The 19,810-nt window shown below is 46.8% G+C and overlaps 1 pseudogene; it reads left to right on the top strand.

The window, feature by feature from the left end:
* Positions 1 to 19,810, top strand: part of LOC134949266 (cytochrome P450 2A13-like) — an 84,004-nt pseudogene that overhangs the window by 24,061 nt on the left and 40,133 nt on the right.

The following is a 19,810-nucleotide window of genomic DNA, read 5'->3' as shown; positions in this document are numbered from 1 at the left end:
TGTGTCTGTGTCATTAGTGACCAAAAGGGTTTTTGATAAGCGGAAAAGACCCTGCAGCTTCAAATTAGGAGACTTCGTCTGGTTGTCTACCAAGAATTTGAAGTTGAGACAGCCATCTCATAAGTTAGGCCCCCCGGTTCTTCGGCCCTTATAAGATCACTAGGGTTATCAATCCGGTGGCATTTCAGTTAGATCTGCCCCGTTCTTTGGGTATCAATAAAACATTTCATTGTTCCCTTTTAAAACGGGCGATTAGTAATCCTTCTTCCAGTGGAAGACCTTCTCCTCTTCTGATACGTGGCCAGAGGGAGTTTGTTGTTGAAAGAATTCTTGACTCCAAGATGGTTCGGGGTCGGCTGTCATTTTTGGTGCACTGGAAGGGGTATGGCCCGGAGGAGCGGTCGTGGGTGCGCAGTTGTGATCTTCATGCACCCAGACTGATACGCTCTTTCTTCTCGCAGTTCCCCGATAAACCCAGTGGTAGGGGTTCTTTGACCCCTCGTCAGAGGGGGGGTACTGTTAGGGTCTCCTGCCCTGTGCTGCCACGTCGTCATGGCAACCGGGAGACAAGTGCTAGCGGAGTAACCTGAGCGCAGCTGATACTCCGGTTCAGGTCTTTTGCTGTGCAGTGGTTACAGGCTTTGTGCACGGCAGGGGATCCGGTGCTGGTTTTTGTGCTCACAGTCTGTGAGGTCTGAGTGGGGCGTGGACAGCACCTGCTATATAAGGCCTCTTCTCAGGTTAAGCAGATGCTGCTGAATCTTTGTTGGTTAGTCAGTTCCTGAAAGTTAGCCAGTACTGTGTAACTTTGTATTTGTTTGTTGCTTACTGCAAATAGGCCTTGGGATTTGGTACTACACTCTGCCAATCCAGACCTAGCAGTAAGACTGGAGTCAGTCGTTTAACTTGCTGGGGTTCTTTTGCTACTCTGTGAACTTAGCAAGTTTGCGGCTGTATTCTCAGACTTGCCTGCCAAAATCCTTTCTCACTGTGCAAAGTGTTCAGGTGTCAGTTTAGTGGCAGTAAGCTGAACCAGTGCACTGCAAGTGAGGACTAGGATTGTGGAGACTCTCCTTGTGTCTATTATTCCATCTCTGATCAAGGAGTTTACTGCCACATCCGTTGGTAACCCTTTAGGGTTTTGCTGTTGCCCTTAGCAACAGCATTTCGGGTTCTCTACGTATTAAAACACAACATCTTGCTTCTTTCCATCTGAGCATTCCTAATACTAGGGAGACACCCAGTTTCTAAGCCTCTGGGCTTCTCTGTTCACTTTGTGTTTATTTTGTTACCCTATCACCTTCTGTGTACGTAATGTCATTTTCCCCAGTCTGTCTGTTAGTTCATTTGTTTTGCATCCCTCTCCGTTAAGACACCAGTACATTCCTGCAGGCACTGGTGTGCATAACAGAATCAATGTATCAAGTAAATTTACTACAAGTAACAAGCTCACATACATCAGAAGTTTAAAATCACCAGCTCGTGAGAACTGCAAACGCCGTCTCCAGTATCACTTGCAGCAGTCTGTCTCTCAAGATGCTGGCACACAATTGCACTCAGTTCAGCGTCTCAGCTTACAGATCCAGTGTTCATGAATGGAACGAACACGTCCTCGTTTAGGCCACGCCCAATGCGTTTCGTCACTGTATGACTTCATCAGGGGGTGTGGTCTATGTCTCCAGCGACGTCTTATTATACTCATTATTTGCTTACATCATCTATTCAGGTGTAGCACATTACTACCAAACGTATACACGCTTTTTCATCAACAAATGGTTCTAGAAATCTTATAACTTGCTCTTCTTTAAAAACTTAATGAATAAACTTAATTTACAAAGAAAAATATATACTTTTTTAAAAATCCATAAGAATCCTTAAAAAATGGTCAAAAATGAAAAAAATATAACGAGCAGTGATAAAATGTCCATTACAGAGTTTCAACTAAGCCGGTAAATGGCATAAATACTATTAAAGCCAATTGCTACAGCATTATACAATATGACATACTTCATTAACATATATATTCTTAGTAACTATTATATTAGCTAACAGGGGTGTACAACCACTATGGAGGACATCCGCGGAAGGGGAACATACCGAGTCGCCACTGCGGCTGCCGGAAGAAGCAGGAGCGAACTAGGAAAGGTCACACCACCCGCAATCACCCACCCAGCGGGCAACTCAACCAGTCAAATGCAAAACCCCAATGCGTTACTGAGGGCAATATCACTATTTACTGACTTATATTTACTGACTTATATTAAAAAATAAACAATAAACAGGGAAAGAGTTCATGATTCTATCATACGATACATCTGTATAGCGGACCACCTATTTGGGAAATACAAAAAAGGGGGGGGACAGGGGGGAAGGGGGGGAGCCAGATAAAGCAGCAGCATTATAACGTCCAAGTATTAGACAAATATATAGGAAATATAGTTATAAATAATAGATGATATACCAATATATTTTAAAATTCCCTACTTTCGTAGTAATTAATTCAAGAATGGTGTAATGTCATAAGTTTAATTTAAACCTGATGGCACAAAGTTATTTAACTTATATATCCAAAATGTCTCTCTCTTACTTAATTGTTTTAGTATATCACCACCCCTCTCATCTACGATTACATGTTCAAGAGCTTTAAAAGTGAACTTGGCCAAAGATGACTTACAGCAAATAGCCCAGTGTCTTGGGACACTATATGTAGTAACATTATTAAGTATATTTCGGGTGTGCTCTAAAATCCTTAATTTTAATTGGCGCTTGGTTTTCCCAATGAATCTAACTCCACATCCACATTCTAGCATGTATATAACATTAGTGGTTTGGCAATTAATAAAGCCTTTTATATCCCATGATTCCTCATTATTAGTACTGGATATCTTTTTCCTTTCTCTACTGGCATATTTACAAACCTTGCATTTGTTACATGGAAAAAATCCATTAAAATTGCCTAACCAGATCTTTTCCGAGGTATTTTTCAGCCTAGTTGGTGCTAATCTATTTTTCAGAGTAGATGCTCTTCTAAAGATTTCAGGAGTTTCAGGAATTATTTTATTGAGTATGAGATCAAGCTTTAAAATGTTCCAGTGTTTATGCAAAATGTTCTTTATTTCTCTATTTCTTGTATTACATCCTGTGGAGAATGGAACTAGGTTTAAATCTTTATTATTCTTATCTTTATAGCTTAATAGACATAAGTCCATGGCTCTCACTTTCTTTTTACATTCATTGATAAGTTTCTCAGGATATTGTTTTTCAAGGAATCTATTACTGTAAATTATTGATTGCTCATCATATTTATCTATATCTGTACAGTAACGACGGATTCTAATAAACTGGGATAATGGTATATTATTAACCGATTTTTTAAGATGGCATCTATTATAATGGATGTAATTGTTGCTATCTACTTTTTTGATATGGGTGTAAGTTTCTATCTTTGACCCTTGTGTCCATTTACTGGTATCTAAAACTAGGCTTAAAAACTCTATAGAGGTTGCTTGAAAGTTGGAAGTGAATCTTGAAATCCATTCATTAGTGTTCAACTCCTGCAAAAATAACTCAAAAATGTATTTGCCGCCCTGACAAATTATTAACACGTCATCTATGTAACACTTTTATAATTTTATAAAATTATTATTTTTTATTAGAATTCGTCGTAACTGTGTAGATATAGATAAATATGATGAGCAATCAATAATTTACAGTAATAGATTCCTTGAAAAACAATATCCTGAGAAACTTATCAATGAATGTAAAAAGAAAGTGAGAGCCATGGACAGATCTAGTCTATTAAGCTATAAAGATAAGAATAATAAAGATTTAAACCTAGTTCCATTCTCCACAGGATTTAATACAAGAAGGAGAGAGTATTGAGGAAAGAGTTAAACATCTGGGGAGGGGTGGACCTAGCTGTGAGGAAAGTACAGCCTTCTTTAGGGGGAGGGTTTGCTATATATAGGGAAGGAGAGGCCATCTTAAGTCTCTTGGTGATTTGCTTTGGGGTGAGTGCTGCTTTGCAGAATCCCCCCATTTTCTTTTTTGGATTTATGCATTTCAGTGTTTTGTCAGCTAGTCATGGGCAAAGTGATTCACTGAACTGAGCTGAGACACATGACTCAGTTCAGTGAAGTGTCTGGAGTCAGTGTCTCGGCACATGAGTCATGACTCATCTGTAGTGGAATGTGTTGCAGAGACTGCACATGAATCAGTGAGTTGCCAGTGCTGGAGGATCAGTGCTGGACTCATGGAGTTATTCAGCTGCAGTGATTGTACAGTGTATCTGGGGGAGGCAGCTGCTTATGCCCTGCTTGTTAATAATATGTTAACATAGATTCACTGTTATGTTGATATATTATTAATAACCACTTGTTGCACACTAGTTATAGAATATGACATTACTTTTGGCTGAGGAGAGAAAGCTTAACAGCCATGAAACACATCATTCATTCTGTAACTACACCACATAAAAACGTTTTTGTTTTTTTTTAATCTTGCATACTTTGCTGATTGGATGATTTTAGGTGGCCTTGGATTTATTATATTATCCACTATCTAGCCTCCAGGGAGTTTGCCACCCACAATCACACTGAGCAGGATCAGTGAGCACTGAGCCGAGAGCCCTGTACCACAGGGGCTCCACCTCCTGCTGCATGAATCAGATTCATTCACTGAGTCACTGAGTCTACACAGTGTACAACTGTCTCACTCACTGGCAGACTCAGGATGAATCATGATTCATGACATGGATCAGGCACAGCAGCAGAGCACTCACTGACTGGTGAGTCGTGACTGCTCCCTCCCCCCCTCCCACTGGGTGTCACCTGGTATAGCCTCTGGCCAATCACAGCTAAAGACAGCAGAACACACTGACTGAAGGACACAGGACACAGAGTTTCCTCCCTCTGTCTGAGAGAAGCTGCTGCTGCAGCTGTCTCCACTCATTACACAGTGAGTGACTCGAATCATTCACACTTCCTGATGATTCGAGTCACTGTGTTGAGACAGAGAGTCAGTAGCCATCTCTATTGTCAGCTCCCTGCATTTAGGTCACACATCAGTGCTCTGGCTGCCACTCGCCCACGACGGTCCGCCGGGACCCCAGCCCGTTACCGCTCAACGGGCGGTGGGGGCTGGTTCCGGGGGCGAGCTGGCGTCCCGTCTCCTAGGGCCTCCTCGAGGGATCTGGCGGAAGCCGGGCCGGATGTGACTGGCGGGAGCGGCCGACGAGGAAGATCAGAGAGGGAGTCAGGCCGCCCGGAGGTGGGCGGGCAGCAGCCCTTGCCTCCGGGCATGGCCGGGGAAGCCCCAGTGCCGGGTGCCCGCGGGAGCGCGCCGCGCCAGGCGCTCATCCAGGGACCGGAGACTGAGTTCGATGCCCAGCTCTTCCCCCTTGCCGGGGCCGGCTAGTGGTTCCAGGCGGGGGGAGGGCACTGGGCGCGGGACGGTGGCCAGCCGAGCGAGGCCTGTCGCAGGGCCTCGCACGGCGTCATCCCCAAACACTTCGGCTGAGAGAGCACGGACCGGAAGCGGTGGTACGCGCGCGCGCCCACGCGCGGCTCCGGCGGCGCCGCTCGCGCACGTGTGCGCGCAGCGGCGCCGCTTTCCTCCTTGTCTCCTCAGCCCTCTCCCCCGCAGCCGGAACACGGTGTGGAGCGGGGAGGGAGGGGGAGAGGCAGTGATCAACCAGGTTAAGCTAATGGAGCTCTTAATGCAGGAGCCCAGACAAGAGGCCTTGTGGTGACAGAGAGCAGTGGGGCGCGCGCCCGAGGTGCGCGCGCGCCCACGCTCGCCTCTGGCGCCGCTAGCCGCGCACGTGTGTGCGCAGCAGCGCCGCCGGCCCTGCTGTCTCCCCTGCTATCTCCCAGGCAGCCGGAGTCCGGCGGGAGCCCGGGGGAGAGGGGAGACAGGGCAATTATGATCACTGGCAGGGCAGTGCGATACCAAGGAGAAGGGGTGCGGCAGCAAGAGGTCACCGGGTGCGCGTGTCCGTGTCCACTGAAAGCGGAGCAGTGCGCGCCGCGGGGTTCCCGGTCTTTTCAGATCACTCCCCCAGGGCCGGAATCTAGCGGCCTGCGGGGGAGGAGGGGGGACAGGGAATGGGTTAGTGGCCGCGGGGCTGCTGCACGCGCCGCAGGAGCTCTCGGCGGTCCCCCCCCCCCCCTCTGCGGCATCGGATAGTTCCGATACACGGGAAGAGGGGACAAAATCGGAGGCGAGGGCAGTGCGGGCGTCGACAGCGGTGCCTCCGCTTTCCCGCAAGGGCAGCGTGCGTCGGATGCCCGGCACACGCATGTCGGGCGGCGAGTGCGTGGTCGCACGCGGGCCCCGGCGAAGGACCCAGGACCGCGTTTTGGGGCAGTCACGACCCCTCCGGAGCGCTGGCTCGGCCCTGGCCACAGCGGTGAAGGTGTTAGGGCCGCTAGCCGCAGCTGCCTCCCCTAGAACGGCTGTTCGTGTCGGCGGGCTGCGGGCTATGGCGGCGCAGCGGGTGGCACGCGCCTGCCGTGAGCTCGGGACGGTCACCGCAGAATTTCAACAGGGTCCAGGGCAGGACGCGGGGGAGCTCACGGCCGCAACGCCCCCAGCACTGAGGCCGCGGCATGTGCCGCGAGTGCTGGAGGGGTCCTCAGCTTCTTCCTCTTTTTCAAGGGAGCTCGGGGATGAGGCGATGGCAGATTTCGAGGAGGAAGGCAACGATTTGGACGCGCCGGAAGATTCCATGTCGGGGCAGTCGGCGGCATCAGGTAAGGTGGTGCAGTCGGTATTCGGGTTCCTCCACGAGCTCTAGTTCGCGTAGTTCTTCCTCTTCCTCATCTTCAATGTCGTCACAGGCGTCCGAAGTCAGTAGCACAACTAGGGCAAAGAAGCGGGCATAAATTCGCCAAGAGGGCAGCGGAACAGGCGCAAGCGGCTTAGCGAGGAAGCGCGTAGGGCCAAGAAGCTCGCAATTTGCCCGGTGTCGTGCGATTCGTCTATACTGCTGTACTGCGGGGGCTGCGAGATAGCTGCCGCAAGAAGATTTGGAGGGGGGACTTCGTGGACGTGTTCGTATTGACGAAGGTCGCGAAGAAAGAGTATAAGGTGGCGGCGCAAAGAAGGGCATCGGGGCTGAGGCATTCCGTACCTTCGATAATTGCCTGGCCGGGTTCTGGGTCTTCGCGGCATCTTACCTGGAGGACAGGCCGGCAGAGCACACAAATATAATTAGGTACCTGCATCCCGTACATGACATGCAGCGCACGTCTTCGGGATCGGAGTGGCGCAGGTACGATCAGGAATTCAGGGAACAACAGGAAGGTTTGCAGGTCATGGACTTCGGGTTCAAGGACGTTGAGGTTGGGCTCAAGGTCACCCGGGCTTCGCTACAGGCGGAGGAGCCCCGGAAGCCGGGGGCGGACGGGCACCACGCAGGGTCGTCCTCCCAGTGGTTCGGCGCGGACGGCGGATTGGCCAAGTCAGGTAGGTCGGCAGTCCGCGCAGGGGGGCGTGCCACCACAAAAGGAAAATGTTTCACGTTTAACAACGCGGCGTGTTCCTTCGGGGGATGACTTGGTCATCTCTCCAGTGGGGGTGGTTCCTAAGAAGGCTCCAGGCGCCTTCCGGCTCATTTGAGTTCGCTTTTAGGTGTGTACTGCCGGAAGCTGTGAAGGGCGACTGCGGGGTGTGCCAGAACGCACCATTTCGTGCGTTTGTCCTCAGAGATTAAGAGGGATTTGGCAATATGGGCCTCGTTCCTCGAGGACTTCAACGGGGTGTGTATATGGCAGGCCCCAATGGCGGACAGCGCTAGGTTGCAGCTGTTCACCGACGCAGCGGGCGCCTCTGGATTCGGTTGCCATCTGGAGGGATCTTGGTGCGCTGCCTCGTCGCCGGCAGAATGGCATCGCGTGGGTTTCACGAAGGACCTTTTGCTTTTGGAGTTTTCCCATTATGGTGGCGTTGGAGGTCTGGGGCGATCGGCTGGCTAATCGCAGCATTTTGTTTAGATGCGATTATCTGGGCGTGGTGCATGCGATTAATAACCAGAGGGCAAAGTCGTTGGTGGTTATGCGGGTGCTAGGGCAATTGCTTTTGACATGCTTGCGTAGGAACCTGTGGTTCCGCGCGCAACATGTGCCCGGTTTGGAGAATGGGATTGTCGACGCTTTGTCGCGAGGACAGTGGGAGAGGTGTTGGTTGTTGGCACCTGAGGCGAACGAGCAAGGTTTTCATTGTCCCGGTTAGGTTTGGCAGGTGATCGGGCCGGACTGGAGGGTCTAGCGTTGCGGTCAGTAGCGCCAGCCACGCTCAAGGCTTACGAACAAGCTTGGAGTGAATGGGAGGAGTTTGTCCAAGGGCGTCAGCATCAAGGTAAGAGTAGGCATAGGCTGATGCTTTCTTTTATGTGGCAGCTTTACGTCTCCGGTAGGTCACGAGCAGTGGTATCGCGGTATTTGGCAGGCATCTCATTTTTCTGCAAGCTGCGAGGCGTCCCTGACGTAACGAAAAGCGAGGTTCTGCGGAAGGCAATGAAAGGGTGGGCGCGAGTTGCGCCGTCGCCACCGGATAGGAGGCGGCCCATCGATGCGGCTTTGTTGCCAGCCGTCATCGAGGCGGTAGGGCGAGTCGCGTCGTCCAGGTTTGAGACGCTTTTGTTTAGTTTGGCGTTCTCAATGGCTTACCACGGGGCCTTTCGAGTTTCTGAGTTGGTAGCGCCTTCCAAGAGAGCAGATTCGCACATGCTGGTCGGGGACGTGGTAGTGGGTGAGAGGTCCTTGCTGTGCAGGTTGCGACGCTCCAAGACGGATCAAGTGGGGAGAGGGCGCTGGGTTACAATGGTTCCAGCGCTAGAGGAGAGCGTTTGCCCAGTTGGCTGGCAAGGCAATATGTGGTGGTGCGACCCGTTAAGGAGGGGTCTTGGCTGTTGCATTATGATGGGCTGCCAGTCACGAAATACCAGTTTCGTTGGATGCTGAGTCGTTGTTTGGCGGGCTTGGGCCTCCCACCCACTGCTTTCGGTACCCATTCCTTTCGCATAGGCGCAGCGACGTCGGCTGCTGCGGCGGGTTGCTCCAGAACTGAAATCCAAGCGGTGGGGCGATGGAAGTCGTCAAGTTACAGACGATATATTCGCCCCGTCACATGAGAGGTCGGTTTGCGCTTGGGGCTTTGTTTAAATGGCAATGTATTACGTTGTTCCAGTTCTGTGATTTTATGGTGTTGTGCGTCTGTTGGTGTTCCCCCTTTTTTATCCTACTCAGGGATTAGCTACTCGCCGTTGCTGGCATGAGTCGGCAGCGGGGGTCTGGAGTTATTTGCGATTTTTTGCCTGACTTGACGGACTGAATTCTAATCTATAATTCGGCTAATTTGGTCTAATCAGAGTCCCTCAGCAGGTCTTTACGTTTCACCTCCAGCTGAGTTATTACATGTGTTTCCCATTTTATACCCCCCCTTTTTTATTTCGTTTGTTTTATTTGATCCTTCCCCTTTGTGTCTTTAATTGCGCTTTAAATTGGCAACGGAACATGGTGCAGTCGGCTAGGCCGTGACTGCTGCAATGGCGAGATCTAAAGTTTTCTTTTTTGGCAGATCCTTCAGTATAAACAATTAATAAGCCTCTTAGTAATCAATTCTACCCCTCTTTTTCCCTTCAGGATGGTTCGGAGACTATTTGCCCATTTGGGTGGTTGGCCACTCTTACATTTACTGGGCGGCCAGGTTTGTGGCCTCGGAAGGGTCTCAGGCATTGCTAGGAACACAGGGTGTCAGATGGCTTGGCTGGCGAGGAATGATGTGGGGTGAGCTGAGGAGTAGGTTAGTGAGTCAGGCCAGCAAGCATGGAGTCCCTAGGGTTTTGGTTGTCCATCTAGGTGGCAACGACCTGGGGAAGAGGACATCCTTGGATCTGCGGTGGGCCATGATACAGGATCTGGCAAGTGTGACCGCGGCATGGACCAATTGTGTGTTGTTTTTTTCCATGATGGTGCCAAGATTGTGTTGGAGGGGTGTGGCGGATGGTCGCCAGATTGATGAGGCCCGGAAAAAGGTGAACGGAGCGGTGGCAAAGTGGGTGCTGTCCCACGGTGGGAGGGTGGTTCGCCACCCGAGGATACGGTTCAGAGACAGCCACCTTTTCCGGCGCGATGGAGTACATCTATCCAATGAGGGGATGATGTTTTTTCTGGAGGATCTAGGTTTCGCTTTGCAGGAGTTAGGGTAGGTTTATGGTGGCGGTGCGAAAGACTTTGGGGATGAGTCTTTCGCTGTTGGCGGAAAAGAACGGCAGTTTTGTATTGTAGGGAAAACTGTAGTGTTTTTACAGTTTGTTGTGGTTTAGGTGCACTCACCTCCATCGACTTATGGCCGCTTGACCACCCGTCCGGGAAGGCAGCGGCAGGGCACCCAGGAGCGGTGGGTAGTCACTGTGGGGGTTGAGTTGTCACCTATTACCGGTTTATAGTAAGTTTTAGTAAATTTATAGGGTTAGTTATTTAAAGTTAATTCAGATTAATTGAGCCGTTCTTTTGGGCCGCCACCATATGCCAGCTGGAGCGGCATATTAAATTAATTTCTTTATTACAGGTTTCCTAATGGATAGGGACAAATAAATAGCTAGCAATTTTCTGCCAAAATTCAAGTCTCAGTGTCGTTATTTCTGGTTCTAGGTTATGAATGCTTTACTTTCAAAGAAAGGGGTCCACCAAATATCACTAAGATGTTTAGGAGAGAGTATTGACTGCATAGGAGAGGAAAGAGTTAAACATCTGGGGAGGGGTGGACCTAGCTGTGAGGAAAGTACAGCCTTCTTTAGGGGGAGGGTTTGCTATATATAGGGAAGGAGAGGCCATCTTAAGTCTCTTGGTGATTTGCGTTCCCACCCTCCCGCCCTGGTATTAAGAATTTGTGGCACGTGGGCTTTGGCTTTAAGTTGTTGGCTGTTTTCGTTGGCTATTTATTGGCGGAAAAGAACGGCAGTTTTGTATTGTAGGGAAAACTGTAGTGTTTTTACAGTTTGTTGTGGTTTAGGTGCACTCACCTCCATCGACTTATGGCCGCTTGACCACCCGTCCGGGAAGGCAGCGGCAGGGCACCCAGGAGCGGTGGGTAGTCACTGTGGGGGTTGAGTTGTCACCTATTACCGGTTTATAGTAAGTTTTAGTAAATTTATAGGGTTAGTTATTTAAAGTTAATTCAGATTAATTGAGCCGTTCTTTTGGGCCGCCACCATATGCCAGCTGGAGCGGCATATTCAATTAATTTCTTTATTACAGGTTTCCTAATGGATAGGGACAAATAAATAGCTAGCAATTTTCTGCCAAAATTCAAGTCTCAGTGTCGTTATTTCTGGTTCTAGGTTATGAATGCTTTACTTTCAAAGAAAGGGGTCCACCAAATATCACTAAGATGTTTAATAGAGAAATAAAGAACATTTTGCATAAACATTGGGACATTTTAAAGCTTGATCTCATACTCAATAAAATAATTCCTGAAACTCTGCAAGTAATCTTTAGAAGAGCACCCACTCTGAAAAATAGATTAGTACCAACTAGGCTGAAAAATACCTCGGAAAAGATCTGGTTTGGCAATGTTAATGGATTTTTTCCATGTAACAAATGCAAGGTTTGTAAATATGCCAGTAGAGAAAGGAAAAAGATATCCAGTACTAATAATGAGGAATCATAGGACATAAAAGGCTTTATTAATTGCCAAACCACTAATGTTATATACATGCTAGAATGTGGATGTGAAGTTAGATACATTGGGAAAACCAAGCGCCAATTAAAATTAAGGATTTTAGAGCACACCCGAAATATACTTAATAAGGTTACTACACATAGTGTCCCAAAACACTGGGCTATTTGCTGTAAGTCATCTTTGGCCAAGTTCACTTTTAAAGCTCTTGAACATGTAATCGTAGATGAGAGGGGTGGTGATATACTAAAACAATTAAGTAAGAGAGAGACATTTTGGATATATAAGTTAAATAACCTTGTGCCATCAGGTTTAAATGAAACTTATGACATAACACCATTCTTGCATTAATTACTACGAAAGTAGCGAATTATAAAATATATTGGTATATCATCTATTATTTATAGCTATATTTCCTATAAATTTGTCTAATACTTGGACGTTATAATCCTGCTGCTTTATCTGGCTCCCACCATCCCCCCCAGCCCCCCCCCCCCTTTTTTGTATTTCCCAAATAGGTGGTCCGCTACGCAGATGTATCGTATGATAGAATCATGAACTCTTTCCGTGTTTATTGTTTATTTTTTAATATAAGTCAGTAAATATAAGTCAGTAAATAGTGATATTGCCCTCAGTAATGCATTGGGGTTTTGCATTTGACTGGTTGAGTTGCCCGCTGGATGGGCGATTGCGGGTGGTGTGACCTTTCCTAGTTCGCTCCTGCTTCTTCCGGCAGTCGCAGTGGCGACTCGGTCTGTTCCCCTTCCCGTGGACGCCCTCTATAGCGGTTGTACACCCCTGTTAGCTAATATAATAGTTACTAAGAATTTATATGTTAATGAAGTATGTCATGTTGTATAATGCTGTAGCAATTGGCTTTTATAGTATTTATGCCCTTTACCGGCTTAGTTGAACCTCTGTAATGGACATTTTATCACTGCTCGTTATATTTTTTTCATTTTTGACCATTTTTTATGGATTCTTATGGATTTGTAAAAAAGTATATATTTTTCTTCGTAAATAAAGTTTATTCATTCAGTTTTTAAAGAAGAGCAAGTTATAAGATGTCTTGAACCATTTGTTGATGTAAAAGCGTGTATACGTTTTTATTAGTAATGTGCTACACCTGAATAGATGATGTAAGCAAATGATGAGTATAAAAGACGTCGCTGGAGACATAGGCCACACCCCTTGACGAAGTCATACAGTGACCAAACCGCATTGGGCGTGGCCTAAACAAGGACGTGTTCGTTCCATTCATGAACACTGGATCTGTAAGCTGAGACACTGAACTGAGTGCAATTGTGTGCCAGCATCTTGAGAGACGGACAGCTGCAAGGGATACTGGAGACAGCGTTTGCGGTTCTCACGAGCTGGTGATTTTAAACTTCTGATGTATGTGAGCTTGTTACTTGTAGTAAATTTTCAGTTACATGTCCAATTAGCAGTGTGGTTACACTGCTTAGAAGTGCCAGCACCTACTTCTGAAATTAATACGGCTCTTATGGACTTTAAGGACGGATAACATTGAATGCACAACCATTCTTTCTTTTTAATATACACACACACACACACACACACACACACACACACACACACACACACACACACACTTTTTTTGCACTGTGATAGCAACACCACAGGAAGAACCCCTGATAGTGGGAACTTAGAAATCATATGCACATAAAAAAGTACAGAGGCCCTCATTCCGAGTTGTTCGCTCGCAAGGCGAATGTAGCAGAGTTACACACGCTAAGCCGCCGCCTACTGGGAGTGAATCTTAGCTTCTTAAATGTGCGACCGATGTATGCGCAATATTGCGATCACAAACGAGTTAGCAGTTTTTGAGTAGCTTCAGACTTACTCTGCCTGTGCGATCAGTTCAGTGCTTTTCGTTCCTGGCTGACGTCATAAACACACCCAGCGTTCGCCCAGGCACACCCACCGTTTCCCCGGCCACTCCTGCGTTTTTTCCGGAAACGGTAGCGTTTTCAGCCACACGCCCCTAAAACGCCGTGCATCCGCCCAGTAACACCCATTTCCTGTCAATCACAATGCGAACGTCGGAGCGATGAAAAAGCCGTGAGTAAACTTACTTTCTTCATAGTAAAGTTACTTGGCGCAGTCGCAGTGCGAACATTGCGCATGCGCACTAAGAGAATTCTCACTGCGATGCGATGAAAATCTCCGAGCGAACAACTCGGAATGAGGGCCAGAGTACGCTCAATTTTTGATGCTGTTAGAAAGAGTCTCAATTCAGAAGTCTTTCCAAAAGTCCTTACCTTTTTCTGGGCTCTTCCCACTTGTAGCCTGGATGTATAACCTCTCACCAAGAAAAATGTATCACTGAGAAACAGTTTTTTTAGTAAAAAAAAGACTGAATCAGTTCCATTAAACATGACAAGATTCTTCTAAAAGCATAAAAGTATCAACAAAGTTTTTCCATGCACTTGCCTCACACTTGTTGGTGAACAGATATATCACCCTCACCTTACGGTGTGAGCTCTAGGGTGATTTTACAGACAGGTTAGTGGTGAATGGAAATGTTTATCGGCTAGTGGTGCTACAGAAGCTTTGTTGGTTATTTGATGCATGTACTGAGCAGGCTAGAAAAAGTGACATCTGGTGGGCAGAAAATTTTATTACAATTTCCAGTGTAGAGATGTGCAGCGGGCACCTTTCGTGTTTTGTGTTTTGGTTCTATTTCCTTTTTCGTGTTTTGGTTTTGGCTTGGTTTTGCAAAAACCATCCTTTCATGTTTTGGTTTTGGTTTTGGATCTGGATGATTTTTTTGGGGGGGAAAACATAAAAACTGCTAAAATCACAGAATTTTGGGGTAATTTTGCTCATACAGTATTATTAACCTCAAAAACAATAGTTTCCACTCATTTCCAGTCTAGTCTGAACACCTCACACCTCACATTATTGTTTTTAGGCCTAAAAGTTTAACAGAGGTGGCTGTATGACTAAGCTAAGCGACACAAGTGGACAACACAAACATCTGGCCCATCTAGTAGTGGCACTGAAGGGGCAGACAGGAGGGCGGATATAAAAAAAAGGCCCCTAACAGCACATGATGCAAAGAAGAAAAAAGGTGCACAGAGGGTGCTGTATGACTAAGCTAAGCGACACAACCACCTGGCCCATCTAGTAGTGTTACGCGGTGGCTGAATGTCGAGAGTGGGACGCAATTGTTTGGTCCACTGACAGCATCTCCAGCACGCTCCAGTCACTTTTTAAAAAATCTGCAATTGGTGGATTTATACGGCAATACCCCAGGACTAATACAACAGTACCCCTGGACTCATACGGCAGTGTCTCACAGTATGGCACTTTTCAAAAACTAGGCCCCAAACAGCACCTTATGCAAAGATCTCGACGAGGTGCAATGAGGTAGCTGTATGACTAAGCCAAGCAACACAAACAATTCCAACTGGAATTATACATAAAAATCACTGGAATTAAATGGCAAGATCACTGTAATTAATAATTGTAAATCACTAACATTAATTGGCAAAATTACTGGAATTATACATCCAAATTACTGGAATTAAATGGCAAGATCACTGTAATTAATAATTATAAATCACTAACATTAATTGGCAAAATCACTGTAATTATACATCCAAATCACTGGAATTAAATAGCAAAATCTCGCTATCGCCTGCCTAGTGAAGTGAAATCTAGATGGGATTTGTTACCAGGGACACAATACCTCCATTAATTGTATAAATCCCACTGCACTAATGGCGGATACAGGACGCACGTCTAACACCAACATAAGTGTCAAGGCCTCAGTTATGAGGGCTTCCATCATCATGTGAAGCTGAACCACTAGTCATGAACATAGGCTAGGGCCTCAGCCGTTCCTTGCCACTCCGTGTTGTAAATGGCATATTGGCAAGTTTCCGTTTATCCTCAGAAGAATTACATTTATTTTTTTGGTTCTTTTTACTGAACTTTGGCTTTTTGGATTTTACATGCCCTCTACTATTACATTGGGCATCGGCCTTGGCAGACGACGTTGATGGCATTTCATCGTCTATGTCATGGCTAGTGGCAGCAGCTTCAGCACTAGGAGGAAGTGGTTCTTCTTGATCTTTCCCTATTTTATACTCATTTTTACTCTCCATTATTTTTTGGGAGTTATATGAGACAATATTCGGCACAGGAATGACTGGAATGACTGATGAGACAGGACACTACCATTGGTCTGATGCAGCACAACAGGTTGTTATAATTATTATACTGCAGCAGTGGACATATAGCAGTAGCGTATATTGTCACTGGACTTACTGATGACACAGGACACTATCACTGGTCTGATGCAGCACAACAGGTTGTTACAATTGTTATACTGCAGCAGTGGACATATAGCGGCCGCATATATCGTCACTGGAATTACTGATGACACAGGACACTACCACTGGTCTGATGCAGCCCAACAGGTTCTTATAATTGTTATACTGCAGCAGTGGATATATAGCAGCAGCATATATCGTCACTGGAATTACTGATGACACAGGACACTACCACTGGTCTGCACAACACAGCACCACTTTATACAGCTACACTGGATATATGGCAGCAGAGAACAACAACAATGTGAATGGCTGGACTGATACAGCACAATACACTGACTACACTGGACTGGTCTGCACTACACCACACCACTTTACAGCTACACTGGATATATCTGCCTGGACTGATACAGCACAATACACTGACTACACTGGACTTGTCTGCACAACACAGCACCACTTTACAGCTACACTGGATATATGGCAGCAGAGAACACCAACACTGTAACTGCCTGGACTGATGCAGCACAATAAACTGAGTGACTACACTGGACTGGAATGAGCAGCACAACACTTGCCACCCCACTTTCCCGCCCCAACACACAGACACTGAACACTGAGGACACTTCCTCACTATACACTCTCCGAGACTGGAGTGAAAATGGCGGTGACGTGCGGCTCATTATATGGAATACAAATCCCGCGAGAATCCAACAGCGGGATGATGACGTTTTGCCGCGCTCGGGTTTCCGAGTCAAGAGGAAAAATCTGAGCCTGGCTCGGATCCAGACTCGGAAGGCAAAGTTCGGTAGGGTTCGGTCCTCTGAGAACCGAACCCGATCATCTCTAGCTTCCACCTTTTCCAGCACCTCAGTACATTACATTAGGCAGTAGCATGGCAAGGCATGACTAGCAAGGCATGCTACATGGCGTATGGGTCAAACATGTAGCAGGGCACATCTGTAGTTGCTGTACTCTTTGCCTATTTATCAAATTACTGTACCTGCTGAAAAGTTTGATTTTGTTGCTGTAAAAATTCCATGTGTGTTATCTTCCTCAGGAGTAATATTTAGCAATGGAGAAAACTGGAAACAGATGCGTCGTTTCTCTGTTACCAATCTCAAAACTTTTGGAATGGGAAAAAAGAGCATTGAAGAGAGAATACAAGAGGAGGCTCATTTTCTGGTGGAGGCATTGAAGGAAACTAATGGTAGGTAGCCTGTAATGCCTTGATACTTACCCAAAGGGTGTCAGTTTACCTAACTAGGACGGAATGGATTTTATTAGCATGGAGCAGATTAAACACCCAAGCCTGGGATTGCTTTTCTCCGGGCGGGGAAGAGTTAATGTTTCTGGGAGGCTTTGTTGTGAGGTGGGGTGAGGTCTGGTTAGCCTATTGGGTGGGAGATAAGGGATGGGGTTTTTAGGTCCATTTCAGGATTTCTTTTGGAATCCATCGTAGGTGAATTGTTTCCTCATGGATGTTACCCACCCTCCCTCCCATGTGCAGTTGTTAGGATGTTGGTGTCACCTTTTGTGGCAGGAAAAAATGGTTGCAGTTGACAACTGTCTTTTGGGCTTGAGGCCCTCTCCCCTCCAATACATGTCATAGGATGATTATACCCTACAGGGGACAGCGGTACCACCGGTCCAAGTGTGCCTCATGTTGTTGTGTCATTGGGGTGGAAGGTGGATACCTTGGGCATGGTTATGGTGCTGGCTGCGCACCATCCCCTGAAGTAAAGTGGTGTATGCAGTTGGAAATCTTGCACTGTGGGGGACATTCTTTCTGGCCCACCGTACTTTCTTCTTTCTCTTTCATTCAGTATTAGAGTTATGCTAGTTTAGTTATACTTTAAATAGTTTAGTTATAAATAAATAAATAAAGCTGATCTTACTTTCCCCTTATGCAAGGCTCCGTGTCTATTTTATAAGGAATAAAGTGGTATTGTTTTGCCCTTTCTCTGCTAGGAGGGGGACATTCATCAGGTTAAGGGGAGTTTAGGTGGTCATTCCAAGTCGATCGCTCGCTGCCGATTTTCGCAGCGCATCGATCGGGTAAAAAAATAGCATTTCTGTGCATGCGTATGCCCCGCAATGCACACACGGGACGTACGGGTACTAAGCCCTTTGTGTTTGTGCTCAGGTTCTAGCTAAGTTTTCCTTCACACTGGCGGCCTCAAGAAGATTGACAGGATGAAGGCGTTTCTGGGTGTCAACTGACCATTTTCAGGGAGTGCTTGCAAAAATGCAGGTGTGTCTGAAAAAATGCAGGCGTGGCTGGGTGTTCGCTGGGAGGGTGTGTGACGTCAAATCCGGACACGAATAGGCTGAAGTGATCGCAAGCGCTGAGTAGGTTTTGCGCTACTCTGAAATGGCACAAACTGCTTTTGCAGAGCTCGGCTACACATGCGTTCGCACTTCTGCTAAGCTAAAATACACTCCCCAGTGGGCGGCGGCATAACGTTTGCACGGCTCCTAAAACTAGCTAGCGAGCGATAAACTCAGAATGACCCCCTTAGTGTGATATAGACTCTGCTTGAAACTGTACATAACAAATGGTCATCTATATAATTTGCTAAATAGGCTAAAGGGAGATTTACTAAAGTGTATTTTTTCAGTTCAGAAACCACCACAAGCCTAATGTAGCTTCAGATACAAACCATGGAATTTGCTATCCTGCAGGTTGGAACATGAAGACCTTATCCAATGTGACTGGCTTGGGAAACCAAATGGGAAGCTTCTGGTCTTATACCTTACAACAAGATCCCATTATTTTTTAATTATTATTTATTTATTACCAGTTATTTATATAGCCAGGGCTGGATTAAGGCTGAAGGGGGCCCAGGGCAAATAAAGTGCTGGAGCCCACACTATTTAAATTGCTGCCAAAGCCTCAGCGCCATGCGAAACACACACACACACACACACACATACACACACACACACACACACACACACACACACACATACACACACACACACACACACACACACACTCTACCTGGACGTCACAGAACAACAGCCCAGGCAGGGACAGCGCGTTGGAGCAGCAAATGCCGGTGGCTCACAGTTAGCGTCTCGCAGGATTTCACTTCACTATCCCACAAGGCTGACTGTACACAGAGGAGCTCCTCTGTGGCTGCTGTTGTGTGGGGGCTCGGGACAGTCGTTCCTGTCGCCCCTCCCTTAATCTGGCCCTCTATATACTATAGAGCTTTACAGTAAATATTTGCCCATTCCTATCAGTTTCTGCCCCTGTGGAGCTTGCAATATATATACCCTACCACATGTACACATACTTAATTATTAATTTTGGGATCCAGATAATCTACCAGTTTATTTTTGGATTATGGGTGGAAACTGGAGTACCCAGAGGTAGCCCGCGCATGCACGGGGACAATATACAAACTCCACACAGAAAGGGTTGTGGTGGTAACTTAACCTATAACCACAGTGCTGTGAGACAGTAATACTAACCATTATACCCAAATACACTTGCTCCTGACAGCCCTGCATCACCGCCAGTGGATGGGCTAGGAAAATGTATCCTTTTCCTCGCAGCCCCAGTTGTGGGAGAAAATGAAGGAGGAGCTATTGACTGGTCACGTTACGTTTGAGTTGACAATATTCTCCCCAGCAGGTCTTTGCACCTCTGCAGACTTGTGTCTGTAGGAAAGAGGATACAATGTAGGGTTTAAACCTAGGATCGAGCATGGTGGCCAAAATGAAGTGCTCTGATTTCAACAGCTTCATCACCCTTGAATCCTGCAAAGCTAATAAAGTGATATATTCACACGTCGAACATACTTAGAGGAATTGCTCCA

Source organism: Pseudophryne corroboree, chromosome 8 (assembly GCF_028390025.1).
Source record: "Pseudophryne corroboree isolate aPseCor3 chromosome 8, aPseCor3.hap2, whole genome shotgun sequence".
Taxonomy (NCBI): domain Eukaryota; kingdom Metazoa; phylum Chordata; class Amphibia; order Anura; family Myobatrachidae; genus Pseudophryne; species Pseudophryne corroboree.
Note: the sequence above shows the minus strand (reverse complement) of the source record. Positions and strands in the feature narration are given on the sequence as shown.